Genomic DNA, 20,919 nt, shown 5'->3' with positions numbered 1-20,919 from the left:
ACGAGCCTCAGCAGACCGCTGTCCATGGCCATGCCTCTCATGCGCTGTGGGATGTAATCCGGAAATAGCGGGCCGGTTATCGCGCGCCCACCGGCCCACCAGGGGCAACTTAAAATACGGGTATTCGAAAATTTTTCGGCTTACTTGACCTCATTTTCAAAATTCGGCTTGCTTGCCTATCGGCTTGCTTGACCGCCGCCAGATAAACCAGATCGTGAGTAGCAGAAGTATAATGGAGTTCCGATTACAGTTAAATTTATTTCATATTTGTGCCAGGGCTTTTCAAGTTATAGGTTTTTTTTGAATTATTTTAATAATTTAACTTCTAAAGCCTTCAGTTTTTTGTCCATTTGAACTAGTTTATGCAATTTTTTCATCTCTCTCTCTTTAAAATTTTTTGTTATTTTTTTACTGCTCCCTTCTTAAAACTGTTTTCAACAATCAATGTTTTTATATATTTTTTTACAGAATGAATGAAGAAAGTGGCGGCTGGAAAGATAAATGGTGTTGAAACATTGTACGATCACATTACATGCGAATTATCATATGCGAGGTACAACAACAATAGCGAAAGATTATGTCAAATAGGCTATGATTAGAGTCGAAAATATTTTCCCTTTCGATGAGAGAATTTAAACATCTTAATTTGGCGTAGCGATTTTAACCAAAATTGGTAAGATTAGGAATTCATTATCTTAGCTGCCGCGCTAATTTACCTCTTATCATAAGCAATCATATCTTAAATAAATTTCAGAAAAAAGTAGAAATCTTTGTTTGAAAATTGAGTTTTAACTGATATGCAGTGAAATAACTTATAAACATTTAAAATTTAAAAAAAATGTAAGTCGTGTTTCCTACTCAGAAAGCCAACCGTTATTTGTTGAATTTTTTGATGACGGCACTCTGAACCGTACGGTCAAGTTCGTAAACTTTTGGAAAATTAATCGCTACTCAATCGCGAACAGTCTGTTTTTTGTCTCTGTGGAAAAGAATTATTTACTTTTTTGATGCCGCACACAGCGAAGCAGCAACGGAGTAGGAATAAACAGATTTGCAAAATGCAGTCTGACTTAAAGCATAGTTCGGAAACTGCCAAAAGTTGTAACAATTTTTGCAATAGATAAAGCAGTTACCGCAGCTGGACTCTCTTGCCATATTACAGAATTGAATGAGCATAGTTAGCTTTATTGTAATGGAAATCTGCCCGTTGGCCATTCTGAAAATGTGCAATTGTTTAGTTGTTTTCCCTTCCGATTTTGAAACGCCATTTTTTTTAAACAGCAAAATAACTAATGAATAATGTTTCTTCAGAATTGCAAAAAATTGGGAGTCATAATTTCTAAAACGTTATTAGCCATAAAATCATATTTCTGAGGCAAAAACACTGACTGAATAAAGAATTTCCTCAACTCATGATTTGACAAAAACCCGCTGGACCCGGATTTTACATCCAGTTCACATACAGTTGTTTGAATCGAGCATAACTCGCGCAGACAGTCCTGGTTGAAAAAAAACTCCAGGTGAGAGTTTTCAGTTGTTTGAATATCAAGGATGGTAAATTTTGTTGAGCGACAGTTCAAAGTGAAGAAGTCAGATCGAGCCAATTTCGACTGTGATTTTTCTCCACCTAAATTCCAGTTTTCGCTAAAAGCAACCTAATTGTTTTTTATAGGTTACTTCGGGTCTAGCACGGTTTGTCAAACAAATTTCAACTTCCGTTTTTCAAAGCTGACGTCTAAAACTGGGAATACTTTCTATTCCATATTTTTAGATTGTCTTTTAACCGATATTCTAAGAGATGAATTCTTTCGATCTGTACATGAGTACAGTAGATATAATTTGCTCGTGCCGAGCTATGCTGTTTCCAGTTAACTAGTTTTGGCAGAACCATCATAATGAATTTAGGACAAGAGCAACTCTGCAGAGTGAAAAAGAAATTAAAAAAAAGAAACGGATGAAAATTTTACTTTTTTTGTAAGCACTTCTTAAAGACGCAGTGTTTTATTGCAGTTATTTTCCGTAATAATATAGGTAAAAACTATTAACAATTTACTCATGATGAGTCATTTACTTTTTCTCGCACAAAGCTTCCCTTCTCAACTCCAAAAATGTGGAACATAAATGCAGACCATTTGGTTACAAACTACCATTTAAAAAATCTATCAAATATAGTAGTATAATATTAATTCAATGTCCTTTTCTCACAAAAATTGATTTGCCAATTTATTTCATTTTTCGCTAGATATTCGTATTTTGATTTCCTTAATTAAATAATTATCTTTCTAAGTTCATTCCTTGTATACCTCACTGTCTTTTGGCCAAACAATCCAGTTTCATTAAAAAAATACTTCTGGAAGAACATTTTTGAGGAGTTTGAATTTTAACGACGTGAACTAATTACTTCTCTTTCTCTTTCGCAAATTTACTGAGAGTCAATGAACTCCAAAACAAGTTGTTTCATGTACATTGTACAGAAAATTTCAAAAAACAACAATTGATTGAATTTCTGGAGTTCAAACTGTAAAATGAACTAGATACATAAATGCAATTAACTAGTGCATAGCTGCTTTTGGTATACTTAGTTTGTTTTTATTACCTGAAGTTAATAGTTATTAATAACAAAAAGTATTTTTACCTGAACTACTAATAAACTGGCTGTTCTTTTTTGACAGTTTTTTTTTGCTTGAAAAACTAATCATTTTGGCAATGCAGATTATATAATACTATTATATAAATTTATATAGTACTATATTATATCTGTTCGAAAGTAATCGAAAATTATATTTTGTTCCAAACAAGTTCAATTAATTTGGTCATAATGCTGGACAATGAACTTTAATTCAGTTCTATAATCAGTACTGCACTGAAACTGGCCAATCAGATTAGGTCAAATGAGTAAGCAAAATCCAAAACTTGTTATAAATTCTAGCAAAAAACAGCAAATCATCATTTTTCAAAAACATCAGACGTTGACGTTGCTCAAATTTACTCCAGCTTCACTCCTCGACTAAATTCTGTAAGTTTTTTCTAGTTTCTTTGTTACATTTGGGTTTCATCAAGTGAAATATAAAAATCAAATAAAATATAACATTTGGGTTTCAGCTAAAATATAAATAACATATCTCTGGTAGATTATTGAAAAAAGTTATATTTTTGAAAATTAAAACAGCTCAATTCTGACAAAAAAAAATTGTCAGCCAAAAATAGAAAACTTCATCCCTATTGAAAAAAAAACAAATTTTTCGTCTTTACGGTTGTGACTATAGTTCTTTATATTTTTCCCACTCTTTTCCTTAACCGTGCTGTAATTTATAATGTAAAATATCACGATGCTACTGAACAAATCATGATCCACGAAAAAATCCACATTCAGCTCTTCATAAAGTTTAAAACCCACTAATTAGGCTTTTTGGGTATTGGATCCTGTCTTTTGCGCTCTGCCATGTCTAGTGTTCTCTGATTTTCACGAACAACGAAAACCAGTTAACAATTATATATTAATGCAAAACTAATAATTTTTTTGCAAGATACTTCATAATTTTTTTAGACTGTGAAAAATGCTACGACAGTTTGCTTTGGTTCTCTTTCTGGCTGCAGTAGTGATCCAGGCCGGATATCCCTGGAGAAGGTTCCAGAGGGAACAGTGGCCGGCTGAAAGAGGGTACCCCAGCAGGGCAGCAGTTTTCGAGAGGGACTCAATGAAGAGGAAAACTTACAACATTTGTAAATGGGACGGCGATTGTAGCCCTGGGTACCATTGTCAGTGGATTCAAGGATATCTCTATGAATGTGTGGAAAATTATTGGTAATGACAGCCCTAGTGATGAGTGAATTTAAAACTTGCAAGAATCTTGCAAGCTGATTCAAAACTTGCAAGATTCTTGCAAGAATCTTGCAAGATATCAATCAAACCAAAAAAATAAATCAGGTTACAAATGTTGTAGAAAACATCTTTGAGGCAAATTATTGTTTATTGAACAAATTACAAAACCGAATTCAATAAAAAATTTTTTAGCCCGGATTCAAAATCTTGCAAGAATCTTGCAAGAATCTTGCAAGTTTTTGAATTCTGAAAATTTTATGTTTGTATTTTTGGTAGCTCAAACTAACTGAAAACCAAATGAAATGACTGATTTAAAAATGTTTGATCAGCAGAACTGAACCTATTTGACTTTTTCCGTGAACGCCTTTTGAATGTGAAATCTTGCAAGAATCTTGCAAATTTCTTGCAAGATTTTGAATTCAAAAATAAATTTTCGACAAAAAAACTAGAGACACCATCGTCAACCAAATTCGTCTATTTTAAGATTAATTAACCTACTCTAGAAAATGACGAAATCAAACACTTTCAGTCTTCCTCTCATTTTTAATCAAATAAGTTATTTATAAAGAAACAACCAGTTGGAATATTTTGTTACCGATCCTATCGGTAATTGAGGATCTTTATGTAGTTGGAAAAAATATTCTGCTCATTGTTAATTTCAATTAACTTCCTCATGAGATTTATGTGAACCTATTTGGGCCCTTAAGTTGATAGTTATTGGTGTTAATGTCCTTGAAGTTATTTCATTCGAAAAGATCTGATAAGTTTTTGAAGCCTCATTTTTTGGTCATCTTTCTTTCCAATTATAGTTTAGGCTCATCATACAGAAAGTCAGACTCAATTTTTTGGTAACTCAAACGTTAACTTCGTCGTTGATCGTATGCTAACTAATGTTTTTTATTTAGTTCAAAGAGAAAACAAAACTCTGATTTTTTTATAACTTATATTTCCTAAAGTATCACAAAAAATTAATTCTACAAAGCTGTATACTTTAGTCCAACCAATCCTTAAAAAATCTCATAGCAATGAAGAAACATACTAGGTTTAAGTCAGTTTGCTAGGTTTTGAGTTAAGTATTTATGTTAATAAAGTATTATTAGCAAAAAATTCGTGGCCCGCTTGGCGTTTTTGATGATTTCTCCTAAACTACTGAGCCAATTTAGACGGGCGTAGTCGCGTTTGGTTGACTATACGTTCTTTGTGACAACAAATTTGAATTGGTTTTTTGTCAATGGGCCAACTCAGAATTTTAATAAGCTTTAGGTTTAAAAAAAATTAAAAAATAATCTTTGAAATGTTTTTTTTAGTATTGACGTAGTTTTTCTTTTATTTGTGTTATAGTTACTTGGGAATTGTGTTAATTAGTCTTTTTTTGGGTTCATGAAGCTTTTGGAATCCCTAGTTTTTGGAATTCAATAGGTTTTCAATTTTCGTGAAATTATGAAATTCTTTTTTGGTTCATTTTTGGTCAAAACACAAAATACGAGGTAGGAAATGGTTCTTACTTCGTGGAATGAGTCTTCAGCGTCCGCAAAGGTAAAAATGCGTTTATTTTTTTTAATTTTCTGTCATGAATTATGTTGGAGGGACAGATTTGTGTCGCTTTCCCGAATTTTTTTGCGAAAACTATACTTTTTTTAGCAGAAAAATCGGGGCACGCTTCACGTTTCTAATGATTTCTGCCAAATTACTGTGCCAAGTTAGACGAACATAGTTCCGTTTTGTTGAATAGTTGTTCTTCTTCTCTCCAATAGTTAATTTGTTACGGAAATTGTCCATCTCAGAAGGTTATTAGGCTGTAATTCTAAGAAAAATAAAAAAAAATAATGTTTCAAAACGTTTTTGAGTTTTGATGTTGTTATTCTTCTAATTTGGGGTCTTGTTACTTGCAAATTGTAATATTTAGGCTTTTGTTTGGAATGATGAAGTTTATACAATACTTTGATTTTGGCGATTAAACAATTTTTCATTTTTGCGAAAACTTGAAGCTCTTGTTTGAGTTTTTATTGTCAAAACACACAAAACACCCTGGCCTTTATGGCGTGGTGGGATTTTTTTCCCACTTCACACTAGAGATTTTGGGTGTTCAGTAGTTACGGAGTGTACTTGAATTGCGTTCAGAATTTTCTATGGGGCGACGTATTCGGTCGTTTTGCGCGACTTTGCGAGAAATCGAGGTCTCACAATAACCCGAAAATCGGGGTACGCTTCATGTTTCTGACAATTTCTCTGAAACTACTGTACCAAATTGGGTGGGCATTGTCGCTTTTGCTGGCCCTAAACTTCCATTGCCTGCAGTGTTCAGTGGTTTCTCAAGTCGCCCTAATCAAAAATTATTAATTTTTAACTTTGAAAAAATAGAAGTAAAAATTACATTTTTGAGGGCACTCTTACTGTTTCTGACTATTTTTCCCGAACAGCTCTGCCAATTTGGCCGCGCATAGTCGCATTTTGTTGCTCTTTAACTTCCTTTCATTGCGGTGTCTATTGGTTTCTCAAGTCGGCCTAATCAAAAAGTTAATAATGTTTAACTTTTAAAAAATTTAAATAAAAATTACATTTTTGAGGGCATGTTTGTTGTTTCTGAAAATTTTTCCCTGACGTACTATGTCAATTTGACCAGGCATAGTCGCAATGTGTTGCTCCTGAACTCCCTGAACTCCCCTTGATAGCAGTCTTTATTTGTTTCTCAAGTCGGCCTACTCAAAAAGTTATAAAGTTTTAACTTTGAAAAATTTGAAGTGTAAATTGCATTTTTGAGGGCACGTTTTTTGGTTGTGACGATTTTTATCTGAATTACTCTGCCAATTCAGCCAGGCATAGTCGCATTTTGTTTGTTCTACTCCCCCTTGTTTGCGGTGTCTATTGGTTTCTCAAGTCGGCCTAATCAAAAAGTTAATAATGTTTAACTTTGAAAAAATTGAGGTAAAAATTACATTTTTGAGGGCATGTTTGTTGTTTCTGAAATTTTTTCCCTGAAATACTATGTCAATTTGACCGGGCATAGTCACATTTTGTTGGTCCTGAACTCCCCTTGATAGCAGTGTTTATTGGTTTCTCAAGTCGGCCTACTCAAAAATATATAAATGTTTAACTTTGAAAAATTTGAAGTGTAAATTGCATTTTTGAGGGCACGTTTTTTGTTTGTGACAATTGTTATCTGAACTACTCTGCCAATTCAGCCAGTCATAGTCGCATTTTGTTTGTTCTACTACCCCTGCGGTGTTTGCGGTGTTTATTGGTTTCTCAAGTCAGCCTAATCAAAAAGTTGGCGGAAAGAACTTGTTTTATAGCATTGAGAAAGGAACTTAATGTTTTTTACTTTTATTGATATCTTCTAAATCACTGTATCAAATTTAGATTGTGAAGAAGCATTTTGTTGTTGCTAAACTGTTCTTTCTTGCCCAGTTAGTTGATTTTTTAAATCAAACTGATCAAAAAGTTATTAAGGTATAAATTTGAAAAAAAAAAAATTTTAAACGTTTTTTGAAATGATGTAGTCGTTCTCGTAATGAGCGTTGTTATTACTTAAAAATTGTGTTATTTGCCCGTTTGTTGAGTCCCTGGAGCTATTTCAATCATAGAACAGGTTTTATTAGGTTTTTGATGGACATTTTGCATTGATTCTCTTTAATTTCTTGTCTTTTCAGATACCGAATGTCCGGTTACAGTTTATTGTTTATCGATATCTCCTAAAGTACTGAATCAAATTCAACAAACGAGGTGGCATTTTGTTTCTATTGATCTGTTCCTGCTAGCCTTTTGCAGTCTTTTTTTTGTGTCGGCCTGTGCAAATAATAATTAGGGTGTAAACTTAAAAAATATATGATTTTAAGCGTTATTATGAATTTATGTGGTTTTTGTTGTAATGAGGGTTGTTGTTTCTTGCAAATTGTGTTATTTACGCTAGTGTCGGGTCCATGAAGCTATTTGAATCAATAGTTTTTTAGCAATTCAACAAATTTTCTGTTTTCACGATTTCATCAAATTTTTGTGGATGTTGTTTTATGTCAAAACACACAAAACATCATAACCTTCATGGTGAGGTGGGAAATTTTTTCCCACCTCACCATGAAGGTTTGCCGTGACCTAGAACGTGCAAGTGGACCAGAAATACACCCAGAAATACGCCGGGAACGCTGTTTCACGTTGTTTTACGTCGGTTCCAGAGATCTTGGGCTTCGATTTTAGCCCAAAAAATGGGGTACAGAACAGTATTTTGTTAATATCTGCTGAAGTACTGGACCAAATTAAACGGGAGTGGTCGCATTTTGTTAGCACTGAACCCCTCTTGCTTGCAGTATTTGGTTGGTTTCCCAAATCGGCCTAATCAAATAGTTATTAATGTTCAAAGTTGAAATAGTTCGAATTTTCGGGCTATTATGGGTGACCCAAATTTCGGTACAAAAAAACACGCGATTTACCCAGCAAGTGTTAGTGTTTTAGAATCCCCAGTTAGTGGGGAGTCTCCTCATATATATTTTATATGGTATTTTCTGTAGTTGAGGTTGTCAATTTTGGCTCTGAATGGCGGTCACCTCGCTTTTTTGGTCATTTGGTACGGTACCTTATAATTGCTATAACTCCTCGAAGAATGTACCGATCGGGCTCATTTTTAAATATGATGCGTATCTCAAGCAGTGCTACAATCTGTAATAAGGGGGTTTATTTTTGTTCCGCCGTTTTAGAGAAATTGGCTAGTAAACTTGACCTCGATTTTAGCCCCAGAAGCAGTTGACACCATCCGACACCACCTTGACACCACCTTGAAGCTCTGTCATAAATCGATTTAAAGCTTGTTTATTGGTTCGTTAGCTTCCTTATATTATGACAAAGCTTTCTAGCTATTATTTGTAATTTGTTTGACACATTTTTATGTCAAATTTTAGCTCTGAAGTCAGGTCACCTCGCTTTTTGGTCATTTGGTACGGTACCTTATAATTGCTATAACTCCTCGAAGAACGTACCGATTGGGCTCATTTTTTAATATGATGCGTATCTCAAGCAGTGCTACAAACTGTACTAAGGGGTTTTTTTTTGTTCGGCCGTTTTAGAGAAATTGGCCAGTAAAAATGCCCTTGATTTTACCTCTAGAAGCGTTTGACAGGACTGTGTCAGGGTCTGGTCACTTTGAATTTCGTCACTTCTGGTATAAATTATACTGTTTTGAATAGCCCGTCTAACGTAGATTCTGAATATGTATACTTTATATAGCGTTTTATGATGTTCAGATGTTCAATTTTAGCTCTGAAGGTGGTGCATCCCTCCTCTAAGGTCATTTGGTACGGTACCTATTTTTTGCTATAACTCCTTGATGAGTGCACCGATTGGGCTCATTTTTTAATATGACGCGTGTCTCAAGCAGTGCTACAATTGGTACTAAGGGCGTTTGTTTTTGTTCAGCCGTTTTTGAGAAATTGGCCAGGAAAGTTGACCCCAGTTTTACCTCCTGAGGAGAGAAGCACTACCTTGAGTACGTTATTTAACTTGTTATATCTTGATTTAGACTACAATTTTTAGTGTTTCAGATTCGTGTGTTAGTGGAGAGTATGTGTATATGTTTTTATTATTCATTATTCCGAAATTTTAATGATTTTTATAGCGAACTGTGGTCGGACCAGGTCCCATATTGGTCATTGGTACGGTACCTTAATTTTAAAATATCTCCTCGTAGAGTGAACCGATTTTGGATCTGTTTGCTGATTTGAACTCACCATGAGCCGTACTTTAACTCCTGTAAATTTCGTGTAATTTCGTTCAGGCGTTATTGAGAAATTAATGTGTATTTTAGCGAAACGTCAGTCGTTTTGGGTCAATTTTGGACTTTGGTTCCGCACTTAGTTTCGCTAATAACTCGTCGTAGTGCAAACCGATTTTGGATCTGTTTGTTGATTTGAACTCACCATGAGCCGTACTTTAATTCCTGTAAATTTGGTGTAATTTCTTTCAGTCGTTTTTGAGAAATTGGCCTTGAAACATACGGTCATTTTTACTTATTAGTGACTGGGTACGCTTCATGTTTGTACTTCAAAAACTTAATTATTTCAGATTGATTGTAAAATAATTGACTGAAACTGGTCAAACAAGTTCTCCTCAAATTGTGCAACACAGAAACGCATCGTGATACGTGAGTTAACTTCAAATATTACACCTCTTAATCGGAAAATAGGCCTATTTTTGCTTTAGAAGCGTATTTTTTTATGAGTTGGAGTGCAAAGTGTTGTACTCCCATAGCAAGGCAAAGGTTTTTAGTAGTTGAGCTCACAAGGTAATGTGCTGAGCACAGAATGTTCTAGACGTTTAATTTGGCTTGTGCTGTCACCCAAAAATTTGGGGGAACGGACCAATAGTGTGGTCGGTCTGGTGTAGTAGTAGTAGTAGTTGCTTCTGGTGTAGAAGCGCTAAATTTCTTATAGATCGATGATCTGTGGTCTGGTAGTCTAGTCTGTTGTATTTGGTCGGTCTGGTGTAGTAGTAGTACTAGTAGTAGTGCTACGTAGTAGTAGTACTCGTAGTTGTGTCTGGCTCAAAAACGCGCTATATAGTGTTTCAACATAAATCGCTTTTCAACCTTGTCAAGGACTTATTCAAATGAATTGAGGGTCTAGGGAGGAGTGTCACTGTCCGAGTACAGTCTGAGGGGGAAAGAATTTTTGACCTAGGTGGTATACGAAAAGAGTACTTGATACGTTGTGAAATTTTGCGCTCTAAAACGCTCTATATAGTGTTTCAACATAAATCGCTTTTCAACCTAGTCAAGCACTTATTCAAATGAATTGAGGGTCTAGGGAGGAGTGTCACTGTCCGAGTACAGTCTGAGAGGGAAAGAATTTTTGACCTAGGTGGTATACGAAAAGAGTACTTGATACGTTGTCAAATTTCGCGCTCAAAAACGCTCTATATAGTGTTTCAACATAAATCGCTTTTCAACCTAGTCAAGCACTTATTCAAATGACTTGACGGTCTAGTGAGGAGTGTCACTGTCCGAGTACAGTCTGAGAGGGAAAGAATTTTTGACCTAGGTAGTATACGAAAAAAGTACTTGATACGTTGTCAAATTTCGCGCTCAAAAACTCGCTATATAGTGTTTCAACATAAATCGCTTTTCAACCTTGTCAAGGACTTATTCAAATGAATTGAGGGTCTAGGGAGGAGTGTCACTGTCCGAGTACAGTCTGAGGGGGAAAGAATTTTTGACCTAGGTGGTATACGAAAAGAGTACTTGATACGTTGTCAAATTTCGCGCTAAAAAAAACCGCTCTATATAGTGTTTCAACATAGATCGCTTTTCAACCTAGTCAAGGACTTATTCAAATGACTTGAGGGTCTAGTGAGGAGTGTCACTGTCCGAGTACAGTCTGAGAGGGAAAGAATTTTTGACCTAGGTGGTATACGAAAAGAGTACTTGATACGTTGTCAAATTTCGCGCTCAAAAACGCTCTATATAGTGTTTCAACATAAATCGCTTTTCAACCTAGTCAAGCACTTATTCAAATGACTTGAGGGTCTAGTGAGGAGTGTCACTGTCCGAGTACAGTCCGAGAGGGAAAGAATTTTTGACCTAGGTGGTATACGAAAAAAGTACTTGATACGTTGTCAAATTTCGCGCTCAAAAACTCGCTATATAGTGTTTCAACTTAAATCGCTTTTCAACCTGGTCAAGGACTTATTCAAATGAATTGAGGGTCTAGGGAGGAGTGTCACTGTCCGAGTACAGTCTGAGGGGGAAAGAATTTTTGACCTAGGTGGTATACGAAAAGAGTACTTGATACGTTGTCAAATTTCGCGCTAAAAAAAAACGCTCTATATAGTGTTTCAACATAGATCGCTTTTCAACCTAGTCAAGGACTTATTCAAATGACTTCAGGGTCTAGTGAGGAGTGTCACTGTCCGAGTACAGTCTGAGAGGGAAAGAATTTTTGACCTAGGTGGTATACGAAAAGAGTACTTGATACGTTGTCAAATTTCGCGCTCAAAAACGCTCTATATAGTGTTTCAACATAAATCGCTTTTCAACCTAGTCAAGGACTTATTCAAATGAATTGAGGGTCTAGGGAGGAGTGTCACTGTCCGAGTACAGTCTGAGGGGGAAAGAATTTTTGACTTAGGTTGTATACGAAAAGAGTACTTGATACGTTGTCAAATTTTGCGCTCAAAAACGCTCTATATAGTGTTTCAACATAAATCGCTTTTCAACCTAGTCAAGGACTTATTCAAATGACTTGAGGGTCTAGTGAGGAGTGTCACTGTCCGAGTACAGTCCGAGAGGGAAAGAATTTTTGACCTAGGTGGTATACGAAAAAAGTACTTGATACGTTGTCAAATTTCGCGCTCAAAAACTCGCTATATAGTGTTTCAACTTAAATCGCTTTTCAACCTGGTCAAGGACTTATTCAAATGAATTGAGGGTCTAGGGAGGAGTGTCATAGTCCTAGTACGTTCTACTGGAGGGCTAATTGTGGATCTAGGTGGTATAAGAAAAAAGTACTTGATACGTTGTCAAATTTCGCGCTCAAAAACTCGCTATATGGTGTTTCAACATAAATCGCTTTTCAACCCAGTGAAGGACTTATTCAAATGAATTGAGGGTCTAGGGAGGAGTGTCACTGTCCGAGTACAGTCTGAGGGGGAAAGAATTTTTGACCTAGGTGGTATAGGAAAAGAGTACTTGATACGTTGTCAAATTTCGCGCTCAAAAGCTCGCTATATACTGTTTCAACATAAATCGCTTTTCAACCTAGTCAAGGACTTATTCAAATGACTTGAGGGTCTAGTGAGGAGTGTCACTGTCCGAGTACAGTCCGAGAGGGAAAGAATTTTTGACCTAGGTGGTATACGAAAAAAGTACTTGATACGTTGTCAAATTTCGCGCTCAAAAACTCGCTATATAGTGTTTCAACTTAAATCGCTTTTCAACCTGGTCAAGGACTTATTCAAATGAATTGAGGGTCTAGGGAGGAGTGTCATAGTCCTAGTACGTTCTACTGGAGGGCTAATTGTGGATCTAGGTGGTATAAGAAAAAAGTACTTGATACGTTGTCAAATTTCGCGCTCAAAAACTCGCTATATGGTGTTTCAACATAAATCGCTTTTCAACCCAGTGAAGGACTTATTCAAATGAATTGAGGGTCTAGGGAGGAGTGTCACTGTCCGAGTACAGTCTGAGGGGGAAAGAATTTTTGACCTAGGTGGTATAGGAAAAGAGTACTTGATACGTTGTCAAATTTCGCGCTCAAAAGCTCGCTATATACTGTTTCAACATAAATCGCTTTTCAACCTAGTCAAGGACTTATTCAAATGACTTGAGGGTCTAGTGAGGAGTGTCACTGTCCGAGTACAGTCTGAGGGGGAAAGAATTTTTGACCTAGGTGGTATAGGAAAAGAGTACTTGATACGTTGTCAAATTTCGCGCTCAAAAGCTCGCTATATACTGTTTTAACATAAATCGCTTTTCAACCTAGTCAAGGACTTATTCAAATGACTTGAGGGTCTAGTGAGGAGTGTCACTGTCCGAGTACAGTCTGAGAGGGAAATAATTTTTGACCTAGGTGGTATACGAAAAAAGTACTTGATACGTTGTCAAATTTCGCGCTCAAAAACTCGCTATATGGTGTTTCAACATAAATCGCTTTTCAACCCAGTGAAGAACTTATTCAAATGAATTGAGGGTCTAGGGAGGAGTGTCACTGTCCGAGTACAGTCTGAGGGGGAAAGAATTTTTGACCTAGGTGGTATAGGAAAAGAGTACTTGATACGTTGTCAAATTTCGCGCTCAAAAGCTCGCTATATACTGTTTCAACATAAATCGCTTTTCAACCTAGTCAAGGACTTATTCAAATGACTTGAGGGTCTAGTGAGGAGTGTCACTGTCCGGGTACAGTCTGAGAGTGAAAGAATTTTTGACCTAGGTGGTATACGAAAAGAGTACTTGATACGTTGTCAAATTTCGCGCTCAAAAACGCTCTATATAGTGTTTCAACATAAATCGCTTTTCAACCTAGTCAAGCACTTATTCAAATGACTTGAGGGTCTAGTGAGGAGTGTCACTGTCCGAGTACAGTCCGAGAGGGAAATAATTTTTGACCTAGGTGGTATACGAAAAAAGTACTTGATACGTTGTCAAATTTCGCGCTCAAAAACTCGCTATATAGTGTTTCAACTTAAATCGCTTTTCAACCTGGTCAAGGACTTATTCAAATGAATTGAGGGTCTAGGGAGGAGTGTCACTGTCCGAGTACAGTCTGAGGGGGAAAGAATTTTTGACCTAGGTGGTATACGAAAAGAGTACTTGATACGTTGTCAAATTTCGCGCTAAAAAAACGCTCTATATAGTGTTTCAACATAGATCGCTTTTCAACCTAGTCAAGGACTTATTCAAATGACTTGAGGGTCTAGTGAGGAGTGTCACTGTCCGAGTACAGTCTGAGAGGGAAAGAATTTTTGACCTAGGTGGTATACGAAAAGAGTACTTGATACGTTGTCAAATTTCGCGCTCAAAAACGCTCTATATCGTGTTTCAACATAAATCGCTTTTCAACCTAGTCAAGGACTTATTCAAATGAATTGAGGGTCTAGGGAGGAGTGTCACTGTCCGAGTACAGTCTGAGGGGGAAAGAATTTTTGACCTAGGTGGTATAGGAAAAGAGTACTTGATACGTTGTCAAATTTCGCGCTCAAAAACTCGCTATATAGTGTTTCAACATAAATCGCTTTTCAACCTAGTCAAGGACTTATTCAAATGACTTGAGGGTCTAGTGAGGAGTGTCACTGTCCGAGTAAAGTCTGAGAGGGAAAGAATTTTTGACCTAGGTGGTATACGAAAAGAGTACTTGATACGTTGTCAAATTTCGCGCTCAAAAACGCTCTATATAGTGTTTCAACATAAATCGCTTTTCAACCTAGTCAAGCACTTATTCAAATGACTTGAGGGTCTTGTGAGGAGTGTCACTGTCCGAGTACAGTCCGAGAGGGAAAGAATTTTTGACCTAGGTGGTATGCGAAAAAAGTACTTGATACGTTGTCAAATTTCGCGCTCAAAAACTCGCTATATAGTGTTTCAACTTAAATCGCTTTTCAACCTGGTCAAGGACTTATTCAAATGAATTGAGGGTCTAGGGAGGAGTGTCACTGTCCGAGTACAGTCTGAGGGGGAAAGAATTTTTGACCTAGGTGGTATAGGAAAAGAGTACTTGATACGTTGTCAAATTTCGCGCTCAAAAACTCGCTATATAGTGTTTCAACATAAATCGCTTTTCAACCTGGTCAAGGACTTATTCAAATGAATTGAGGGTCTAGGGAGGAGTGTCAATGTCCGAGTACAGTCTGAGGGGGAAAGAATTTTTGACCTAGGTGGTATACGAAAAGAGTACTTGATACGTTGTCAAATTTCGCGCTAAAAAAAACGCTCTATATAGTGTTTCAACATAAATCGCTTTTCAACCTAGTCAAGGACTTATTCAAATGACTTGAGGGTCTAGTGAGGAGTGTCACTGTCTGAGTACAGTCTGAGAGGGAAAGAATTTTTGACCTAGGTGGTATACGAAAAGAGTACTTGATACGTTGTCAAATTTCGCGCTCAAAAACTCGCTATATAGTGTTTCAACTTAAATCGCTTTTCAACCTGGTCAAGGACTTATTCAAATGAATTGAGGGTCTATGGAGGAGTGTCACTGTCCGAGTACAGTCTGAGGGGGAAAGAATTTTTGACCTAGGTGGTATAGGAAAAGAGTACTTGATACGTTGTCAAATTTCGCGCTCAAAAACTCGCTATATAGTGTTTCAACATAAATCGCTTTTCAACCTGGTCAAGGACTTATTCAAATGAATTGAGGTTCTAGGGAGGAGTGTCACTGTCCGAGTACAGTCTGAGGGGGAAAAAATTTTTGACCTAGGTGGTATACGAAAAGAGTACTTGATACGTTGTCAAATTTCGCGCTAAAAAAAACGCTCTTTATAGTGTTTCAACTTAAATCGCTTTTCAACCTGGTCAAGGACTTATTCAAATGAATTGAGGGTCTAGGGAGGAGTGTCACTGTCCGAGTACAGTCTGAGGGGGAAAGAATTTTTGACCTAGGTTGTATACGAAAAAAGTACTTGGTACGTTGTCAAACTTCGCGCTCAAAAACGCGCTATATAGTGTTTCAACATAAATCGCTTTTCAACCTAGTCAAGGACTTATTCAAATGAATTGAGGGTCTAGGGAGGAGTGTCACTGTCCGAGTACAGTCTGAGGGGGAAAGAATTTTTGACCTAGGTGGTATACGAAAAGAGTACTTGATACGTTGTCAAATTTCGCGCTCAAAAACGCTCTATATATTGTTTCAACATAAATCGCTTTTCAACCTAGTCAAGCACTTATTCAATTGACTTGACGGTCTAGTGAGGAGTGTCACTGTCCGAGTACAGTCTGAGAGGGAAAGAATTTTTGACCTAGGTGGTATACGAAAAGAGTACTTGATACGTTGTCAAATTTCGCGCTCAAAAACTCGCTATATAGTGTTTCAACATAAATCGCTTTTCAACCTTGTCAAGGACTTAATCAAATGAATTGAGGGTCTAGGGAGGAGTGTCACTGTCCGAGAACAGTCTGAGGGGGAAAGAGTTTTTGACCTAGGTGGTATACAAAAAACGTACTCGATACGTTGTCAAATTTCGCGCTCAAAAACGCTCTATATATTGTTTCAACATAAATCGCTTTTCAACCTAGTCAAGCACTTATTCAATTGACTTGACGGTCTAGTGAGGATTGTCACTGTCCGAGTACAGTCTGAGAGGGAAAGAATTTTTGACCTAGGTGGTATACGAAAAGAGTACTTGATACGTTGTCAAATTTCGCGCTCAAAAACTCGCTATATAGTGTTTCAACATAAATCGCTTTTCAACCTTGTCAAGGACTTAATCAAATGAATTGAGGGTCTAGGGAGGAGTGTCACTGTCCGAGAACAGTCTGAGGGGGAAAGAGTTTTTGACCAAGGTGGTATACAAAAAACGTACTCGTTACGTTGTCAAATTTCGCGCTCAAAAACGCGCTGTATAGTGTTTCAACATAAATCGCTTTTCAAACTAGTCAAGGACTTATTCAAATGAATTGAGGGTCTAGGGAGGAGTGTCACTGTCCGAGTACAGTCTGAGGGGGAAAGAATTTTTGACCTAGGTTGTATACGAAAAAAGTACTTGGTACGTTGTCAAATTTCGCGCTCAAAAACGCGCTATATAGTGTTTCAACATAAATCGCTTTTCAACCTAGTCAAGGACTTATTCAAATGAATTGAGGGTCTAGGGAGGAGTGTCACTGTCCGAGTACAGTCTGAGGGGGAAAGAATTTTTGACCTAGGTGGTATACGAAAAGAGTACTTGATACGTTGTCAAATTTCGCGCTCAAAAACGCTCTATATAGTGTTTCAACATAAATCGCTTTTCAACCTAGTCAAGCACTTATTCAATTGACTTGACCGTCTAGTGAGGAGTGTCACTGTCCGAGTACAGTCTGAGAGGGAAAGAATTTTTGACCTAGGTGGTATACGAAAAGAGTACTTGATACGTTGTCAAATTTCGCGCTCAAAAACTCGCTATATAGTGTTTCAACATAAATCGCTTTTCAACCTTGTCAAGGACTTAATCAAATGAATTGAGGGTCTAGGGAGGAGTGTCACTGTCCGAGAACAGTCTGAGGGGGAAAGAGTTTTTGACCTAGGTGGTATACAAAGAAAGTACTCGATACGTTGTCAAATTTCGCGCTCAAAAACGCGCTATATAGTGTTTCAACCTAAATCGCTTTTCAACCTAGTCAAGGACTTATTCAAATGAATTGAGGGTCTAGGGAGGAGTGTCACTGTCCGAGTACAGTCTGAGGGGGAAAGAATTTTTGACCTAGGTTGTATACGAAAAAAGTACTTGGTACGTTGTCAAATTTCGCGGTCAAAAACGCGCTATATAGTGTTTCAACATAAATCGCTTTTCAACCTAGTCAAGGACTTATTCAAATGAATTGAGGGTCGAGGGAGGAGTGTCACTGTCCGAGTACAGTCTGAGGGGGAAAGAATTTTTGACCTAGGTTGTATACGAAAAAAGTACTTGGTACGTTGTCAAATTTCGCGCTCAAAAACGCGCTCTATAGTGTTTCAACATAAATCGCTTTTCAACCTTGTCAAGGACTTAATCAAATGAATTGAGGGTCTAGGGAGGAGTGTCACTGTCCGAGAACAGTCTGAGGGGGAAAGAGTTTTTGACCTAGGTGGTTTACAAAAAAAGTACTCGATACGTTGTCAAATTTCGCGCTCAAAAACGCGCTATATAGTGTTTCAACATAAATCGCTTTTCAACCTAGTCAAGGACTTATTCAAATGAATTGAGGGTCTAGGGAGGAGTGTCACTGTCCGAGTACAGTCTGAGGGGGAAAGAATTTTTGACCTAGGTTGTATACGAAAAAAGTACTTGGTACGTTGTCAAACTTCGCGCTCAAAAACGCGCTATATAGTGTTTCAACATAAATCGCTTTTCAACCTAGTCAAGGACTTATTCAAATGAATTGAGGGTCTAGGGAGGAGTGTCACTGTCCGAGTACAGTCTGAGGGGGAAAGAATTTTTGACCTAGGTGGTATACGAAAAGAGTACTTGATACGTTGTCAAATTTCGCGCTCAAAAACGCTCTATATAGTGTTTCAACATAAATCGCTTTTCAACCTAGTCAAGCACTTATTCAATTGACTTGACGGTCTAGTGAGGAGTGTCACTGTCCGAGTACAGTCTGAGAGGGAAAGAATTTTTGACCTAGGTGGTATACGAAAAGAGTACTTGATACGTTGTCAAATTTCGCGCTCAAAAACTCGCTATATAGTGTTTCAACATAAATCGCTTTTCAACCTTGTCAAGGACTTAATCAAATGAATTGAGGGTCTAGGGAGGAGTGTCACTGTCCGAGAACAGTCTGAGGGGGAAAGAGTTTTTGACCTAGGTGGTATACAAAAAACGTACTCGATACGTTGTCAAATTTCGCGCTCAAAAACGCGCTATATAGTGTTTCAACATAAATCGCTTTTCAACCTAGTCAAGGACTTATTCAAATGAATTGAGGGTCTAGGGAGGAGTGTCACTGTCCGAGTATAGTCTGAGGGGGAAAGAATTTTTGACCTAGGTTGTATACGAAAAAAGTACTTGGTACGTTGTCAAATTTCGCGCTCAAAAACGCGCTATATAGTGTTTCAACATAAATCGCTTTTCAACCTAGTCAAGGACTTATTCAAATGAATTGAGGGTCTAGGGAGGAGTGTCACTGTCCGAGTACAGTCTGAGGGGGAAAGAATTTTTGACCTAGGTTGTATACGAAAAAAGTACTTGGTACGTTGTCAAATTTCGCGCTCAAAAACGCGCTATATAGTGTTTCAACATAAATCGCTTTTCAACCTAGTCAAGGACTTATTCAAATGAATTGAGGGTCTAGGGAGGAGTGTCACTGTCCGAGTACAGTCTGAGGGGGAAAGAATTTTTGACCTAGGTGGTATACGAAAAAAGAACTTGATACGTTGTCAAATTTTGCGCTCAAAAACTCGCTATATAGTGTTTCAACATAAATCGCTTTTCAACCTGGTCAAGGACTTAGTCAAATGAATTGAGGGTCTAGGGAGGAGTGTCACTGTCCGAGTACAGTCTGAGGGGGAAAGAATTTTTGACCTAGGTGGTATACGAAAAGAGTACTTGATACGTTGTCAAATTTCGCGCTCAAAAACTCGCTATATAGTGTTTCAACATAAATCGCTTTTCAACCTGGTCAAGGACTTATTCAAATGAATTGAGGGTCTAGGGAGGAGTGTCACTGTCCGAGTACAGTCTGAGGGGGAAAGAATTTTTGACCTAGGTGGTATACGAAAAGAGTACTTGATACGTTGTCAAATTTCGCGCTCAAAAACGCTCTATATAGTGTTTCAACATAAATCGCTTTTCAACCTAGTCAAACACTTATTCAATTGACTTGACGGTCTAGTGAGGAGTGTCACTGTCCGAGTACAGTCTGAGAGGGAAAGAATTTTTGACCTAGGTGGTATACGAAAAAAGTACTTGATACGTTGTCAAATTTCGCGCTCAAAAACTCGCTATATAGTGTTTCAACATAAATCGCTTTTCAACCTGGTCAAGGACTTATTCAAGTGAATTGAGGGTCTAGGGAGGAGTGTCACTGTCCAAGTACAGTCTGAGAGGGAAAGAATTTTTGACCTAGGTGGTATACGAAAAAAGTACTTGGTACGTTGTCAAATTTCGCGCTCAAAAACGCTCTATATAGTGTTTCAACATAAATCGCTTTTCAACCTAGTCAAGGACTTATTCAAATGAATTGAGGGTCTAGGGAGGAGTGTCACTGTCCGAGTACAGTCTGAGGGGGAAAGAATTTTTGACCTAGGTTGTATACGAAAAAAGTACTTGGTACGTTGTCAAACTTCGCGCTCAAAAACGCGCTATATAGTGTTTCAACATAAATCGCTTTTCAACCTAGTCAAGGACTTATTCAAATTAATTGAGGGTCTAGGGAGGAGTGTCACTGTCCGAGTACAGTCTGAGGGGGAAAGAATTTTTGACCTAGGTGGTATACGAAAAGAGTACTTGATACGTTGTCAAATTTCGCGCTCAAAAACGCTCTATATAGTGTTTCAACATAAATCGCTTTTCAACCTAGTCAAGCACTTATTCAATTGACTTGACGGTCTAGTGAGGAGTGTCACTGTCCGAGTACTGTCTGAGAAGGAAAGAATTTTTGACCTAGGTGGTATACGAAAAGAGTACTTGATACGTTGTCAAATTTCGCGCTCAAAAACTCGCTATATAGTGTTTCAACATAAATCGCTTTTCAACCTTGTCAAGGACTTAATCAAATGAATTGAGGGTCTAGGGAGGAGTGTCACTGTCCGAGAACAGTCTGAGGGGGAAAGAGTTTTTGACCTAGGTGGTATACAAAAAACGTACTCGATACGTTGTCAAATTTCGCGCTCAAAAACGCGCTATATAGTGTTTCAACATAAATCGCTTTTCAACCTAGTCAAGGACTTATTCAAATGAATTGAGGGTCTAGGGAGGAGTGTCACTGTCCGAGTATAGTCTGAGGGGGA

At 37.5% G+C, this 20,919-nt stretch overlaps 1 long non-coding RNA gene across 1 annotated transcript in view; it reads left to right on the top strand.

Moving 5' to 3' along the window:
• The first annotated feature begins 2,839 nt into the window (after positions 1 to 2,839).
• LOC142356245 (uncharacterized) overlaps positions 2,840 to 20,919 on the top strand; it is a 33,006-nt gene continuing 14,926 nt past the window's right edge. Inside the window, exons 1-2 of the long non-coding RNA XR_012761385.1 lie at positions 2,840 to 3,016; positions 3,548 to 3,805. This is a non-coding gene — a long non-coding RNA (uncharacterized LOC142356245). The remainder of the gene's footprint in view (positions 3,017 to 3,547; positions 3,806 to 20,919) is intronic.

The sequence above is a fragment of the Convolutriloba macropyga genome, unplaced genomic scaffold, assembly GCF_964194025.1.
Source record: "Convolutriloba macropyga unplaced genomic scaffold, txConMacr16.3 SCAFFOLD_487, whole genome shotgun sequence".
In the NCBI taxonomy this organism is placed as follows: Eukaryota; Metazoa; Xenacoelomorpha; order Acoela; family Convolutidae; genus Convolutriloba; species Convolutriloba macropyga.
This window is presented reverse-complemented; position numbering and strand designations above follow the sequence as displayed.